At 43.8% G+C, this 15,729-nt stretch overlaps 1 long non-coding RNA gene across 1 annotated transcript; it reads right to left on the bottom strand.

Moving 5' to 3' along the window:
* Positions 1 to 9,961: 9,961 nt before the first annotated feature.
* Positions 9,962 to 15,459, bottom strand: LOC121034469 (uncharacterized). Its single transcript, XR_005792443.1, has 2 exons — positions 13,496 to 15,459; positions 9,962 to 10,433 (listed from the first exon to the last, which is right to left on the bottom strand). It is a non-coding gene; the product is annotated as an uncharacterized LOC121034469 (long non-coding RNA).
* Between the last annotated feature and the right edge of the window lie 270 nt (positions 15,460 to 15,729).

Genomic DNA, 15,729 nt, shown 5'->3' on the forward strand with positions numbered 1-15,729 from the left:
AAATAAAAGTTAAAAAAAAATTTTTTTTAAATAGAAGAAAGAGTATCAAGTACTCCAAATTAGATCTGTTACTCACTTAACCGGTTTCAAAAAACAAATTATCACTTGAACCGTTATGTCATTGCTCATACTTCCAATGAAATTATTTTTCCTCCTCTCTCCTAGAGTATTAACCGTATCATGATCTACTGATTCAATGTTTGTTTATGTGGGGACATTTGGAATGGCTCTTCAATAAGACTTTCAGAATGGCCACTTTGAAATGGCCCAGCCTCATTCTTCTTTCCCAGAGGGACTAGAGTCCAACCGGAAGTCCTCACACAGCTTGGAAGGCACAATCTGCATCTCACGAAAAACAATGCTGAAGTTCCACATTCTAGCAGAATGACCAAGTATGGGGGCTGGGATCGTGGAGGGGAAAGATGAGGAGCGGAATCTCAACACGCAGGACTTTGGTTCATTCCAGTTGGGTTACAAATTGCCAACTGATCTCAACCCAAGTTTTAACCAGTGGATTAGATCTGAAAATCTCCATCATCATCTTATGGCTCACATCTAAAGAATTAGCTTATTAGGGGCGCCTGGGTGGCTTAGTCGGTTGAGCGTCCGACTTCGGCTCAGGTCACGATCTCACAGCTGGTAAGTTCGAGCCCCCCATCGGGCTCTGTGCTGACAGCTGGGAGCCTGGAGCCCGCTTTGGATTCTGTGTCTCCCTCTCTCTCTCTGCCCCAACCCATTCGCATTCTGTCTCTGTCTCTCTCAAAAATAAATAAGCATTAAAAAAAGCTTTAAAAAAAGAAGTAGCTTATTAGAGTATTATTATAAAAAGCAAATATAGGAACAACTCGATCCAAAGGCACATTTTAAAATTCTACTTTGGCAAAAGCAAACTGCTCCTGAATTCCAAGCCTCAATTTTCTCACCTGTTAAATGGTGATAGTAATAATCTAGATAGTTTTAGTTTAAGTTAAGTCAAAATAATGCATGCAAAAGAGCTAATGGACAATGAGTGGACCGCAATGGGTTTGTTGCGTTGTTGTTGTTGTTGTTAATAGTAGTCTCTCGTCTTGGAAGCACAAAGTACCTGTTTTGAAACCATGGTATTTATTAACATTGTCTCATTAATGTTAATAGGATCATCAGTTCTGAACAATAGCATAGCAGAGAAGGAGAACAACATAAGGCAACGGTTACAATCATTTCACAGAACAGATGATATGCAGATATAAGATTTTAAGCATTCAGAATGCCCAAGGAGAAAGGACTATCTGGTATTAGGCTTTAAAAATGTGTAGGAGACTCATAGTTCATGAATTAGTATTAATCTAGAATGGTCCTACTACACTGCAAAGAAACGAAATTTTTACAGTTCATATAACATGAAGCATGGGGAATTTCATACAAGTTTTTAATATTTTTTTAAAAGTTTATTGCTTAATTTTGAGAGAGAGAGAGAGCATGCGGGAGGGCCAGAGACAGAGGGAGAGAGAAAATCGCAAGGAGGCTCCACGCTGTCAGTGCAGAGCTGGACGCAGAGCTCAATCACACACCATGAGATCATGACTGGAGCTGAAATCAAGAGTTAGATGCTTAATCGACCAAGCCACCCAGATACCCCAATACAACTTTTCAATAAGGACCGCAGTGTGAGCACACATTCCAACACACAGAGAGAAGACGTTAAGGGATACACAGAAGAGGTCATCATTTGGACTACAGAAGACACTGGATATTAATCGAACCTGCTGTAGAGTTGACACATTTTGTGGGACCTGTGTTCGCACAACAAACTATACCTAAGGGGCATTGCAGAGCATAGGTTCTGTCTTCTCTAACTAACCTTCTATTGGCTTCATAAAATCCAAATGTAAAGCTCTATCTAGATGGTGATAAGAAAATAGATAGCTGAGCTGATATGATAACCAAGAGGTTATCACCAAGAAACAGCAACACAAGTACACGGCAGTCCTTACAGAATGGTGCTGATTTCATGCCATCAAATCCAGTTCTTAAAATTTCAAAATGAGGGGCGCCTGGGTGGCTCAGTCGGTTGAGCGTCCGACTTCAGCCCAAGTCATGATCTCGCGGTCCGTGAGTTCGAGCTCCGCGTCGGGCTCTGTGCTGACAGCTCAGAGCCTGGAGCCTGCTTCGGGTTCTGTGTCTCCCTCTCTCTCTGCCCCTCCCCTGTTCATGCTCTGTCTCTCTCTGTCTCAAAAATAAATAAACATAAAAAAAATTTAAAAAAAATTTCAAAATGAATCATACTTCGGTAGGAAATGTGCCAAGAGACACTTTTAAGCACTGGCCAAAAAAAGCTTCGCCTGATAAGTGTTCCTTCCTTCAGGACTTAGTCTGAAATAGGTGACAAAAGACATTTGCATTCTGAATCTTCTGGAAACTTTCCCTTCTTAACATTTCTCTCCTGAGGCCACACTCCAGCAAAGGCTTAAGGCAGGTTCAAGTCTACGATCTTCCTGTGCCCTAGTGAATGAACAAAGGACTCAGCGACCCTTACCTGTCAGGAAGCAATGGCGATAGAAGGTATCCAGTACTCAGTGGTCACCTCAATTTCATTTCCATTTGCAGCCACTCGAGGACTTAGCAATGCCCTTGTCATTTACCCTTATTAGCTTTCCTGATAATCAAAGAAGCTTTTACCAAAACAAAGTTAATCATAGTGCAGTTTTGGAAACATGGTATTAGGATCTGTAATCTAAGAAAAAAGATTCCCCGAGCTCCATTGAATAAAAGGCCTCCAAAGGAAAGCTCACTGGGAAAACATGTCTTTCTTTTCATTTTTTTCTTCTAAGTGAAAATGTATGTGAACACCTAAAATCAGACTCTGGCAAATTAAAGCAAAAGGGAATCGCTGTTTGGGAGGGCAGGGAAAAAATGCTTTTCGGAAGAGATTTTAGAAGGGAAAAGCAGAACCAACCCACATATTTTTTTTTTTTAAAGAGCATTGCCTTCACTGCCCAAAACTTAAAACTTCTCAAGCGATCTAGAATAAAGTGTTTATCCAAATATGTGTCCTTTTATGCTCTACTTTGTTAACCCTTATAAAAATGTAACATCAATATTATTTTTGAAAAAGACATTAAGAGTTAGTTGGGGGGGGGGGTGGCGCCTGGGTGGCTCAGTCAGTTAAGCATCCGACTTTAGCTCAGGTCATGGGCTCATGGTTCATGAGTTCGAGCCCCTTGTCAGACTCTGTGCTGACAGCCCGGAGCCTGGATCCTGGAGCCCGGAACCCAAAGCCCGCTTCAAATTTTTATCCCCCTCTCTCTCTGCCCCTCCCCTGCTCGCACGTGGTCTCTCTCTCTCTCTCTCTCTCTCTCTCTCTCAAAAATAAGTAAACATTTGGGGCGCCTGGGTGGCGCAGTCGGTTAAGTGTCCGGCTTCAGCCGGATCACGATCTTGCGGTCTGTGAGTTCGAGCCCCGCGTCAGGCTCTGGGCTGATGGCTCAGAGCCTGGAGCCTGTTTCCGATTCTATGTCTCCCTCTCTCTGCCCCTCCCCTGTTCATGCTCTGTCTCTCTCTGTTCCAAAAATAAATAAACGTTTAAAAAAATTTAAAAAAAAAAATAAGTAAACATTTAAAAAATTAAAAAAAGAAGAGTTAGAAAGGTCTCATAAATAGCTAGTGGGTTTTGCTTAACAGCTTAAGTATAAAATGATCACTCCCCAAACTAACAGATTTAATTGCCCTTGTTTGTATCTTGTGACTAAACTGGACTTCATAGCCATCAGTTAAGGAATTGTAGAGAAAGGCAACAGACGGGAAATGGCTAAGCTCTGTGATTCTTCTATGACTAAATATTTGAGGTGGCTAGCCAATATGAACCAGAGCTGGATTCATGTCTGACCTGAGTGTTCCTCTCAACAGACAGGGGCCTGGAGTATTGTTTCATGTCCTCATGCACGAGAGAGTGGTTCCCAACAGGAGGGGCACTGGACCATCTGTTAACATTATCCCATGCATATAGATCATGAGATGAAATCAACTGCAGACCATCAGAAGAAACACTTCTTCGCCACAAGATATGTAATTGCTAATATAGTTCCCTAAGATAAGCAGAGGAGACGATTAGAATGATTACGCAGTTGGGACCCTTTCTACAACCATGTATTTCTATTTTGGACAATAGAGGTCAACTCTGCTTTGAAACCGGAAGTCAGTTTTATTACTCTATACTTCCTCTCACTCTCCCTACTTCTATTGTTCACTTCTGCTGCTTTTTCTCTTGTACTAGCTTAGTGTCTATTCTCCTTCCTGTAATTGCAATTCTCTCGTCTGTCACCTTAGTTTCATGTGTCTTTTTTTTTTAAGATTTTATTTTTAAGTACTCTATAAACTGAATGTGGGGCTTGAGCTCACAGCTCCGAGGTCAAGACTCTCATGCTTTGCCAGCTAAGCCAACGAGGTGCCCCTTAGTTTCAAGATTAAACGAATGCAGTATTTATCACCAGTTTTTACCACAGCTTGTCTATTCCTGAATTCTTTCTTTTTTCTTTTTTTCTTTTTAAAATTTTTTTAATGTTTATTTTTGAGAGAGACAGAGACAGAGCATGAGTGGGGGAGGGGCAGAGAGAGAGGGAGACACAGAATCCGGAGCAGGCTCCAGGCTCCGAGCTGTCCGCACAGATCCCGACGCAGGGCGCAAACTCAGACCGTGAGATCATGACCCGAGCCGAAGTCGGACACCCAGCCAACTGAGCCACCCAGGCGCTCCCTAAATTCTTTATTTTGATTCATCTTATTTGAAGTAATTTTCCAGCAAGTGCTTTTTTCAAGACAGATTTATGAGTGCCGTGTCTATTGCCTTTGTTAACAGTTGAGGCTATCTGGAGTAATCTTTATATGAATGAGAGCATCTGGCTTGGTAAGGTTCTTTCCCCCAAGGTTGACAGATACTTATCCATCGCTTTCATATTGACTATTATACATAACATCCCATTTCTCTTGATAAACAGGATTCCCTTGAGAAGAAATTTTCTTTTATTATGTTTATAAGTATTTTTCCATTTGCTGTGCTCTCCGTTTTAGAAACAGAGTTAGCCCTTTGTTGAATTGTCTTCTCTGTCTTCTACGTCTTTCATCTCTGTTTTAATTGTTTTAATATTTTTATCTTTTTCTTCTCTGAATTCCTTGGAAATAGCTCAAGACTTCTCCACAAGTGTGCATTTAACTTTCGTGTTCAAGTCCGTCTTAAGAATACATGAGGGGATATTTTAACGTATGCCTTCATAAAGCAATAGAAAGGATCAATTGATAAGAACTGATGCCACACTAAAGAATGAACCGTATCCAGCTAAAATATATATGAATGTCTCCTTATGTGAGAATAATTCGTAGCGGAAAATTCACTTACAATAAATACATTAAAAACAAGGATATAGCTGAAATTCAGAATTATGAAGATAGGTTTGTCTCTGTTTGCTTTATGATCTGTTAATACTTTTTTAATTTTCTTTTTTTTATTTTAGAGAGAGATAGTGAGCATGAGCAAGACATCATCTTAAGCAGGCTCCAAGCCCAGTGCAGAGCCCGACTCTGAACTCAGTCTCCCAACCTGATCATGACCCGAGCCAAAATCAAGAGTCAGAAACTCAACTGAGTCATCCAGATGCCCCTGATTTATTTGTTAATTCTTAAAAGATCGACTCTTGCGGTTTAGGGCATCATTTCTTAACAAAATTGTGTGGTTGCTTGTTATAACATCCTTTCCTTCACATTTGCCTTTAATGAAATGATCATAAAGAGAACCATTTATAGAAAAACGTGAAGGAGCTTCGTCAGTCCTTCTAAAACTGTGTGAAGTTTTTTTTTTAACTTTGCAATCAATTCCTATTGAATTTTGCATGATACTGCTGGATGCTGTAAGAGACAGATCAATCTAGACATTGATGTGAAATATGCTTGCGTTAATGTTTGGGTGGAGGAAATTTTTCCACATCTTGAGTTTTGCAAATGTTTTTTACTTTCCATTTCCCTATACAACATGTAATTCTATGGAACTAATTAACAAATTTATGATTCAGACACCGATTAAAGACAGTAAGAAAGACTTAGGAAAGATTTTCAAAGGAAAGAGTTCAAGAAGGACTACTTCAATGAGGGTGTGGCAGGAGGGGAGAGAGGTGGAACTCAACATACAAGGACAAGTGGAGATTGATAGCCAAGGGGCAGGGTGGGGGCAGTGGGTAGAAAACTGTCAACACTGGGGACGTCTGGGTGGCTCAGTGAGCTGAGCATCCAACTTCTGGTTTCAGCTCAGGTTTTGATCTCAGGGTTAGTGAGACTGAGCCCCGTGTCAGGCTCTGCATTGACAGTGTGGAACCTGCTTGGGATTCTCTCACTCCCTCTCTGCCCCTTCCCCACTCATGCTGTCTCTGTCTCTGTCTCTCTGTCTCTCTCTCTTTCTCAATATAAATAAACTTTAAAAAAAAGAAGAGAAAAGAAAAGAAAGAAAGAAAAGAAAAGAAAAGAAAGAAAAGAAAAGAAAAGAAAGAAAAGAAAAAGGAAAGGAAAGGAAAAGAAAAGAAAAGAAAAAGGAAAGGAAAGGAAAAGAAAAGAAAAGAAAAGAAAAGAAAAGAAAAGAAAAGAAAAGAAAAGAAAAGAAAACTTTCAAGAGGAAACATTGAGGCTGGGGATTCTTATACAACCAATTCAACAGGACTGTTGATAAGATAGCCAGCATGGGTGGTAGTGAAGAATTTCATCAGAAAAAGGGTGACCACCACATATCAAGGGTAGGGGATTTTCGTTAACAGGCTCAGCAGGATTCTTCCTATGACTGGACTAAACCAGAACAAGGACAGAACCCAATGTCAAGGCCTAGTCAAAAAAAGGGCTCAGTTTGATCAAGGAGAGTCTTGGTCAGTGGGCAGAAAGCCTTTGTCCCAGTCCTGGCCAAGGCTTTCTCCTTTTCTCATGTTGACAGTTGTACATCGCCCTTTGAACAACTTTGTCTGTATCAAAGTCTCATGTTGGACTCATCCTTCCTTGAAATAAGGGCTAGGAACCGATTTCAGCCTTCGGAACCTCCCCAACTGCAATTACTGTGGCTTCCTCTATTTGCTGGTTTACAAATCCACATCATGTCAGATTCTCCAAAGGAGTCGCTTCTTCCAGGGCAAAAGTGCCCTTTCAGTTCTCCCCGCAAAATGTCCCTTTCTCCGTGCTGCCGGGGAGTGTGGAGTTTTATAAACCTCTCTGGATTTAGGTAGGAAAAGACTCCTTTCAGGCTGATGGCTAACAGGAAGACACCGCCATTTTTCAAAATTCCTTTTCCTGTGGTTGTTTCCTGACTGACTCCCTCTATCAGATATCCCCCTGAAGCAGCTGGAATCAACACTTCTCTGCATACTGGCTTGCTGGGGATTTTCTTTTTAACTCTTTCATGTCCAGGTATGTGTGGTTAGCTTTGGGCCAATTGTAATGGGCTAAAATTGCAAGATACAGAGAGCCTAACTTACAATCAGCTTACCTTTCAGCAAAGGGAAGTATAACGGCTCAATTACAAATGACTCCTTCTTGCAGAAAATGTACAATATCGTGGCCAGGACGGCGTAACACGAGCTGTTCTTTGGTTTATAATTTCCATTCTCAGAGCATATTTAGTTATGTCGTATGCAAGATGAAGATTCTCCCAAGGCATAACAAGACAATGGATCAATGAAGTCTTTGTATACATTTAGACATCGATTCAAATTTGGGTTCTGTCATTTACCAGCTTTCGGGAACAGGGCAAGGTATTTAACCTCTTTGCGCCCCAGTTACCCCATCTCTAAAGTGGAATGACAGTGCCTCCTTTACGAGACCTCTGAGAGATCAGGAGTTCACATGTAAAGGACTTAGCAGCACCTCTGCTGTCAGCAGACTCTGGATAATTGGTAACTCTTCTGAACACCATCTTCCGTGTCACAGGTAAAAACCATTTTTTCTATCAAGATAAAAGCCCTAAAATCATAGCTAGAATTTTCATAATCCAAGAGTGCAGAAGAGCTGCTTAGCCCCTGTGCCATGTACAGTTGTTTTGAGGACGGACTGTAGACCCATTTATTTCCACCGAAAGGGGGTGCAATCCATGAACCGACCTGAAGCAACAACAACTCCTTGAATGTAGTCCATTTGGGGCCTCATGTGTCTCATCCACTGGATCCCTCCTTGAAGCCTATGGACGCATACTTAAAAGAGATTAACATCTCACCTTAAGGGGCCCATGACAACCAGCTAACAAATAACCCAATGAATCTTCGATCGGTACCCGGCACACCCTCCCACTCGACCAAACATGAAAACTGAAAACAGAAAAAGGATTTTCCCCGCAAGAATTCCTATTAGATATACTGCCTTGACCTGCACCTTAACAGTTCAAATCATGGAACTCAGAATCTTTTATGGTTACTGGGAAAATTCATAGTTTATCATATTTTTGTCGGCTGGAGAGGAAGAAAAGACTTGGCCAGGTTCCTGGGGGAAAGATAGCCTGTCATATTTGCTGAGATTTATTTATGAAAAAGCACTCAGGATGATACTTTGTGCAACACGCTCCCTCCTGCTCGGAGCACCATTAGCTCAAAGCAAATAGGAGAGACTCCCAAGCTGCCCAGGGCTGAAGGTAAAGGAGGGGACAAAAGTAAGCGGAGCGGGGACACTCTCAACTGGCATCATTTAAAGCTCTTGATTATTTAAACTTCTGCAGAATAATGATTGCATATTTGAAAGTAATACATCTGTTCCTTTCCCTCCCCGCCCCCATGTGGTTTTCTAATCCCGAGGTAATTACGTTTTGACAAAAATTTATTGGGACATCTGTTTTTTCCCTTAGATCCGCAGGTCACTGTGTGACTAACAGCAGCCCAGCGGAGAGCTGCCTTGGAAAAACCGAGCACAATGGCTGGCGAGATCCAGGGCGCGCCGGGGCGGTGGGTGTCAGTTAGAGGCAGAAAGGACGGTCCCCTGGTGCCGCCGGCCCACACTTCGTGTGCTGCCTGGCTTGGTGCTCAGCATGAGACTCCGGCCTGTGAGGGTAAAGGGATCAATGATCTGGTGGGGGGAGGGGAGGGAGGAGGGCTGGCTGGTAACAGGCTGGCAGTGTGCATCAAGATTCATGCATTTTCTAGGTTGGCATCCAATATAAAAATAATTCATGGAGAGAAGAAGATGGAGAGGCAATGCACAGGCCATATGTCTGGAGCCCCTGCCCATAATGGCTGGCTGTGGTTACCAGCGTCTGGTGCCACCAACTAGATTAAATTATGGTACCCTACGGAGGCACAGAAATCAGAACGATTTCTCCGACTTCCAGCATTTGATAAATCATAGGATAACCGAGGAAGTTTACCCGTGCATCAAACCCCTCTTTTAATGTTTTAAAAAGCACGACGTGGCTTCAGTCCGCTGTTTTTTGGCGGCTTAACTGCCAGAACTTGCTAACGTCAATTTTCTCACAAACCTCAGCCCCCATAGGAAATGCTTGTATCAGAATTCCACAGGGACGGCCTTCTCTCCACGTTTTTCCACCTTCGAGCTCTCATAAGGAAGTTTGTTTTCCTGAGGTGTCCAACCCAATATCTTGACCTGATGTTTAAAAAAGAGTCTAAGTGACTTGCCTCTGTGCCAAATGAAACTTTGGAACATCGTGAGATGTTTCTGCCATTAAGAACTTAATTAGCGGGGCGCCTGGGTGGCGCAGTCGGTTGAGCGTCCGACTTCAGCCAGGTCAGGATCTCGCGGTCCGGGAGTTCGAGCCCCGCGCCGGGCTCTGGGCTGATGGCTCAGAGCCTGGAGCCTGTTTCCGATTCTGTGTCTCCCTCTCTCTCTGCCCCTCCCCCATTCGTGCTCCATCTCTCTCTGTCCCAAAAAAATAAACGTTGAAAAAATAAATAAATAAAAAAATTTTTAAAAAATAAAAAAAGAACTTAATTAGGAATTTCAGTAACCAAATAAAGCTCCATTTCCCTTTTCCTCTAGTTTATCGATTAAAAAAATAAAAGGAATCATAACCGAGGTATTTCACTTCCACATAGACACCACACTCAACTACTTTCTTTTTCCCGGAGAGTATCAAAATGCCATTACAATGATTACATATAAATATCCACTCCCCCAAATCAAGTTTTAGAAAGCAAAATGCCTCTGCTGTAATAGAACATCTCCTCCACGAATGGATAAAAGGCATGCTATGTCCTGCATTCTTTTACGAAGTGCTGAGCAGGAACAAGTTCCCATTTTTCGGATGGAAACGTTGAGACGGAGGGGCAAGGAACTAAATGTCGTTCAGAAATGTCCCTGTGACCCTCTTCATGGGGTTCAGGCTCTGGATCTCAGGTCTAGGCTGCATTCTTTTGATTGCCAAAGTGTCCAATGACGAGTAGCCATTCAGCGGATTCCACAGAATCCTGGCTTCCCATGTGGTAACATGTAGTCTGTGGGGAGGGAAAAAATAGTGTTTCTTTAGAATAAATTGGGAAATACCGAGTTTAAAAGGCTTAAACAGGGGTCCCTGACCGGCTCAGTCGGTGGAGCATGTGACCTTTGATCTCAAGGTTGTGAAGTGGAGCCCCAAATTGGGGGTAGAGCTTACTGAAAATCTTAAAAACAATGAAATCCTTAAACAGGTTCTCTGAGGCTGGGCATCTTTAATTTTCTGTGAATAGTGGAGCTCAAAGACAGAAAAAAAACCACGGGATGGATCTTAGCTCAGGTCGCCATAACAGGACACCGTAGGGTGGGAGGGGGCTTAAACACAGAAATGTATTTCTCATAGCCCTGGAGGTTAGAAGTGTAACATAATTGGATTTTGGTGACAGCTCTCTTCCTAGCTTGCAGATGGCTGCCTTCACTGCTGTGTCCTCAAATCAGGGAGAGAGAGGCTCTGGTGTCCCTTTTGCCTCTTCTCAGGGAACTAGTGCCATTATGGGGTCCATCGTCACGATCTCATAAAACCCCCGTTGCCTCCCAATGGCCTCATCTCCTCATACCATCCCATTGGGGGTTAGGGCTTCAACATATGAATTCGGGGGTGGGGGAACATACCCAGTCCTCTTTTTGATTGCAGAATAATGAGGTCTAAGAAATGCTAAATTAGACGATTCATGATACAAAATAAATATCCTAATTATATCACAGAACAGGGCACAGAGAAGTTACTCAATTATTTTTTGGAATGAACTCATTCACTCTTTTCATATTTATTTTTGCACCAGAATGTGGAAAATGAATCATGGCAGCAGTGCTAACCATGGTCAAGAAACTACAGAGCACAGGGGTGTGTGTGTGTGTGTGTGTGTGTGTGTGTGTGCGCGCGCGTGTGTGTGTGTGTACTGGGGTGGAGACTAAGCTGCGGCAGGAGGCTCCAATTCTCTCTTGTCTGCCACTCCTCTAAGTAAGGCTTCATTTGAATGAAAATTATTAGCTTCCTATGAATTAAACTTCCTAAATACCATTGTTCTACTCTTCTATTATTTCACCTATTTTTTTTTATTATTTTCCTCATCCTAATTTTCTCACTTCTTTTCTATGTGTTTCTTGTGTTATGGTATTGCAATTGCCTGGCTTGTTCAAAAATGTAGACACAAAACCTATTTGACTGTAGTGGGGGGGTTTTGGTGTGTGTGTGTGTGTGTGTGTGTGTGCGTGTGTGTGTGTGTGTTGGGGGCTTTGGGGGGGGTTGTTTTGGTTTTGGTTTTAGGTTTGGTTTTGTCTTGTTTTTGCCTCACTTCTCCAAAGCAGAGAAATCACATTCAACATATAGGACAAGAAGAAAGTTCCAGGATGATAAATTTCAACTACTTTGGGTGAGATCTTGTAGAAATGTTTGGAAGGAAAATGGGCTTGGGCTTTTCATTTAAAAACAAAAACAAAATCTTTATTAATGTGGTCTTCCAGAATCCATGATATTCCTCATGCTGTTTCCCAATGCTCTTCCCTTTCAGCCCTTCCCAACAAATCCTAGCCATTCTCCCAGAAGCAACCGAAAACAGCCTCTCCCATAAGCCTTCCCCGGGGTTCCCCGGAGGAACCAGTCTCTCCCTCTCTCGTGCTCACCGCAGCCCTTCATCTTCTACTCTGTGTGCCTCCCTCTCATCATCCACAACATGAGAAGAAGAATATCACCGGTGCATCATGGTAAATCTCGTACATTACAGTCTCCCGTGCTAGATTTGCACTTCCCTGTTCCTTCACACGCAGAATGGTGTCAGGAACGTGACAGGTGGCTAACAAAGGATTGTTTCCGTGGACGTCCCCAGCAGAGCACCGCGTTGGGAATTAGAAAAGCGTGGTTGGAGCCCTGCCTCAGCCTCTAACTCGCTGCTTGACATCGGAAAGCTCAGTCCACCTCCCTGGACCTCGTGGGCTCATTCTGGAGACGGAGCAGCTGCGTTGGGCGATCCCCGCCTCCGCTTGTACCCTGACGTGGCGCAGCCTTCCGAGACTGAACCCAACAGTCAGTCCTGCCCCATCGGAAAACGGCCGGTAGCCCAGAGGGAACACTTGGTGCACAGATCCCACACCGACGTTCGCGTAAAATACAGTACAAGAAAATCTCTCACCCCCAGATGAAAATAATTTGGTCTGCCCCCGAACCTATTTTCCCGTCACCGATGTGTTTGCAATCACCGTTTCAATTTTCCCCTCCTAGACGTCGGGGAGGCATCTTTCAAGAAAAACACAACGTGCGCCCAGACCCAGCAGCAGCCTGCTTGGAAGCACTTCGATGTGCTCATTAGAGCACGGGGGCTGCGTGTGTCTGAGCTCCCTCCGTGCACAGAGAGCGGCAGCTGGATGGACGGCCTGCCGAGGGTGAGCAGAGGGCCCTCTGCCAAACGCTGTTCCTTTAATTCACCTAAACGCTGACCTTGAAAAATTGCCCTTTATGGGATGTGATGAGGTGTGAATTCAATCTCCATCCTCACTTGGGTCTTGTCATTTTCTGCGCTGTGATTGCCCGTTGTGCCACACGACAGCAACTGGCCCGGCAGAGGGTCGGCGAGATTGACAAGGTCCTCTGGGGAAGGCTGACATCAAAAGACCCTGCAAACTCATTTCAGTCACGGGCCTCTCTCGCGCCATTATGATTTTTTTTTTTTTTTTTTTCTGGCTGCGATCACACCAGGTTGGTACTGGTTCAGCGACATCACCCGTGCGGCTTAACTATACCCTCTCTGATGGTTGAGCAAAAGCTCATCTGAGATGAGGCTTTGGAAGGTTCTCTCCTCCTTCCCTTCCCCCCTTAAATCCTCCAGCTCATGACCCAAACCAACTCACTGCAAACTTATCCTGAATGTTCCAAGAGGGTGAGAGAGGGGAGCATGCGTTCTGCAATTTTTCTTGTGCTCAAAGAATCAAATGCAGTCAATTTAACTTCATCAGACCGCTGACAACAGGCGCTGATACAGAGGATGGAAGAGATCGGCCAAAATCCTACAGTTTCTATCAGTATTAAAGCCAGATGTTACACTGGCTGTTCGAATTTGATAAAACCCACTACTGATAAAGGCTTCTCCCTGGATCGGTGGGTCCCAGGGCCCATTCATCAGCACAATGGCTCATGTGGCAGTACCCCAGGCTGGTGGGTAACATTTACTGCAGCACCAGGGTTTCTGTGAAGGCGAGACTGGTCCTCCTTTGTCTGTGGGCTTCTATAGGTTGTTGTGCCTTGAGCAGATCTGTTTACACTACACTTGCTATGGCAACGTTTATCTGATATGGACAAAAGGCATTCTGATTCTTGAATTAATAACACTTGAGTCAAGCCTATGATTCAACAAGAGGTATTCAAACAGTTTGAGTGAAGGCAAGGTTTTCTTTGAGGCCAATTAATACAGCCACAAACCTTTGGCTCAAGGGATCCAAATGTGCAGCCAGCAAGGGTTACCGGGCCCTGAAAACCACCAAGCTATCCTTATGGTGAGGGAATGGACGGGGGAAAATAAAGAAATGCACATCTCGTTGGCATGGACCTCGAATCAGAGCCCGGGCAAAGTCACATGGTAAGGAGGACCTGTAGAGGTGGCTTTTGCTCAGTCGGACAGCATGTTTGACCACACTGTAAGGCACGAGAGGGCCCTGAACACAGATGTGACTGTGAATTCACCTTCGAACCTCCCTTTTTGCCCCCGTGGTGACTGGAGGCTGGATTTGGCCCAGTCCCCCTTCTATCTGCCCCCGGAATGTAGCCCCCACAAGGGTCAGGTGACTTGATTTCATGGCAAATCTTTTCTGGGAAGCAGATGGAACCCCAGGGGCTCAGGTAAATGGCTTTCCCTCCTTCCTCCCCACAGTTCCCAAACAGAGGTTTCCTTTTCTTTCCTCCACTGAAAAATTGCCAAAACCGCTCCCTACTGTACAGCTAACCCAGAAGCAGGCAACGGAGAATGATGTTAATTTAAACTTCTGCCTTATTAAGTAACAAAACCCAGAAATAATGTGATCAAAGCCAAAAGACACAAACTTCTGCCATCTTTCTTGAGATAAAAGGAGCAAAACACCCATGAACTGAAGGAGGCTTGGACACTTAATAAAAATAGCTAATTAAGTGTTGGAGTAACTTAGCGTTTTGCCCCCTGAGCCCTGCAATACTCAAGACTAGCCTGTATCCCCTCCACTCTCACTCCTTCCTGCTGTGACTCAGGCCATCACATAATTCTTTTCTCATTCCCTTCATTGTGTGCCAGGGACCGTTGTATGCACTGGGCATGCAGGAGCCGACAGCAGACCCCAGCCTCACTCCCGGGTAACTTATGCTAGGGGTGGGGGTGCTAGGGAGGTAAGCAGAACAGGTCATGAGACATTCGTGGGGATTTCTCCCTTGGCACAGACCCTTCGCCTCTCGTTCGTGCTGTTACAAACTCTGTTTTGGCTCATATTCTATGCTTCAACCCGACAAGAGGTCTCTTCGCTTTTTAAATATTAATCTACTAAATACTTTCAAACACCCATCATATACCAAACAAAACCCCAAAACAAGAAAGGGCCAGTACCCGCTCAACCAGACCCCCTCTTGTCCAGTTAGGAAGGCAGACGCGCACATCAATAACTCAGACAGGTGTAAAAGCTGTGTTCCTTAACGTTACCGGGGCCACAGAGTCATCTGGGAGGAGAGTTTAAAATACAGATGCCTGGAATCCAGCCCAGATCTGCCAAATGGAGCGGGGAGGGGGCCACAGCGTTTGCATTTTAACCAACTGCCTCCTTCCCTGAGATTAATTCTAATGTATACCAAAGATTAAGAATTACTGGTATCGAAGAAAGAACATGGGATTTAAGAGCATTAGTCACCACAGCTATTTAGGGCAGGTCCAAAAGCCTGATTTGGTTTGAAATCCTAAGTTTTTCATATGCTACCTGGGCCCAAGTGTGACTCTATCAATGGAAACATTAATGAGAGAAGACAAGTTCAAATCAAGGACACACTTGATGTAGGTTTCTGTACGAGACAGGAGGCACTACCTCTTCTGATGAGTGTGGTGTAATTTACATGAAATAAAATAAAGAACAGCAACCACCATGGAGCTTTGCAGATAATCGATGCTCTGAAATGGTCAGTTTTTACTAGTCTTGGCTTCCTTCTCGAACTTCTCTGGGTTCTCTCACGAACCCATCGTGAGACCTGCTGCTCTATAGTTAAATATCCTCGGTATGATCCTCGGTATGCTCACGTGGAGCAACAATTCTATTATTCAAGATCACCGAAAAGCACTGCATGCACCGTTCTGTACT

The sequence above is a fragment of the Herpailurus yagouaroundi genome, unplaced genomic scaffold (genome assembly GCF_014898765.1).
Source record: "Herpailurus yagouaroundi ecotype Mexico unplaced genomic scaffold, PumYag 160, whole genome shotgun sequence".
Lineage (NCBI taxonomy): Eukaryota > Metazoa > Chordata > Mammalia > Carnivora > Felidae > Herpailurus > Herpailurus yagouaroundi.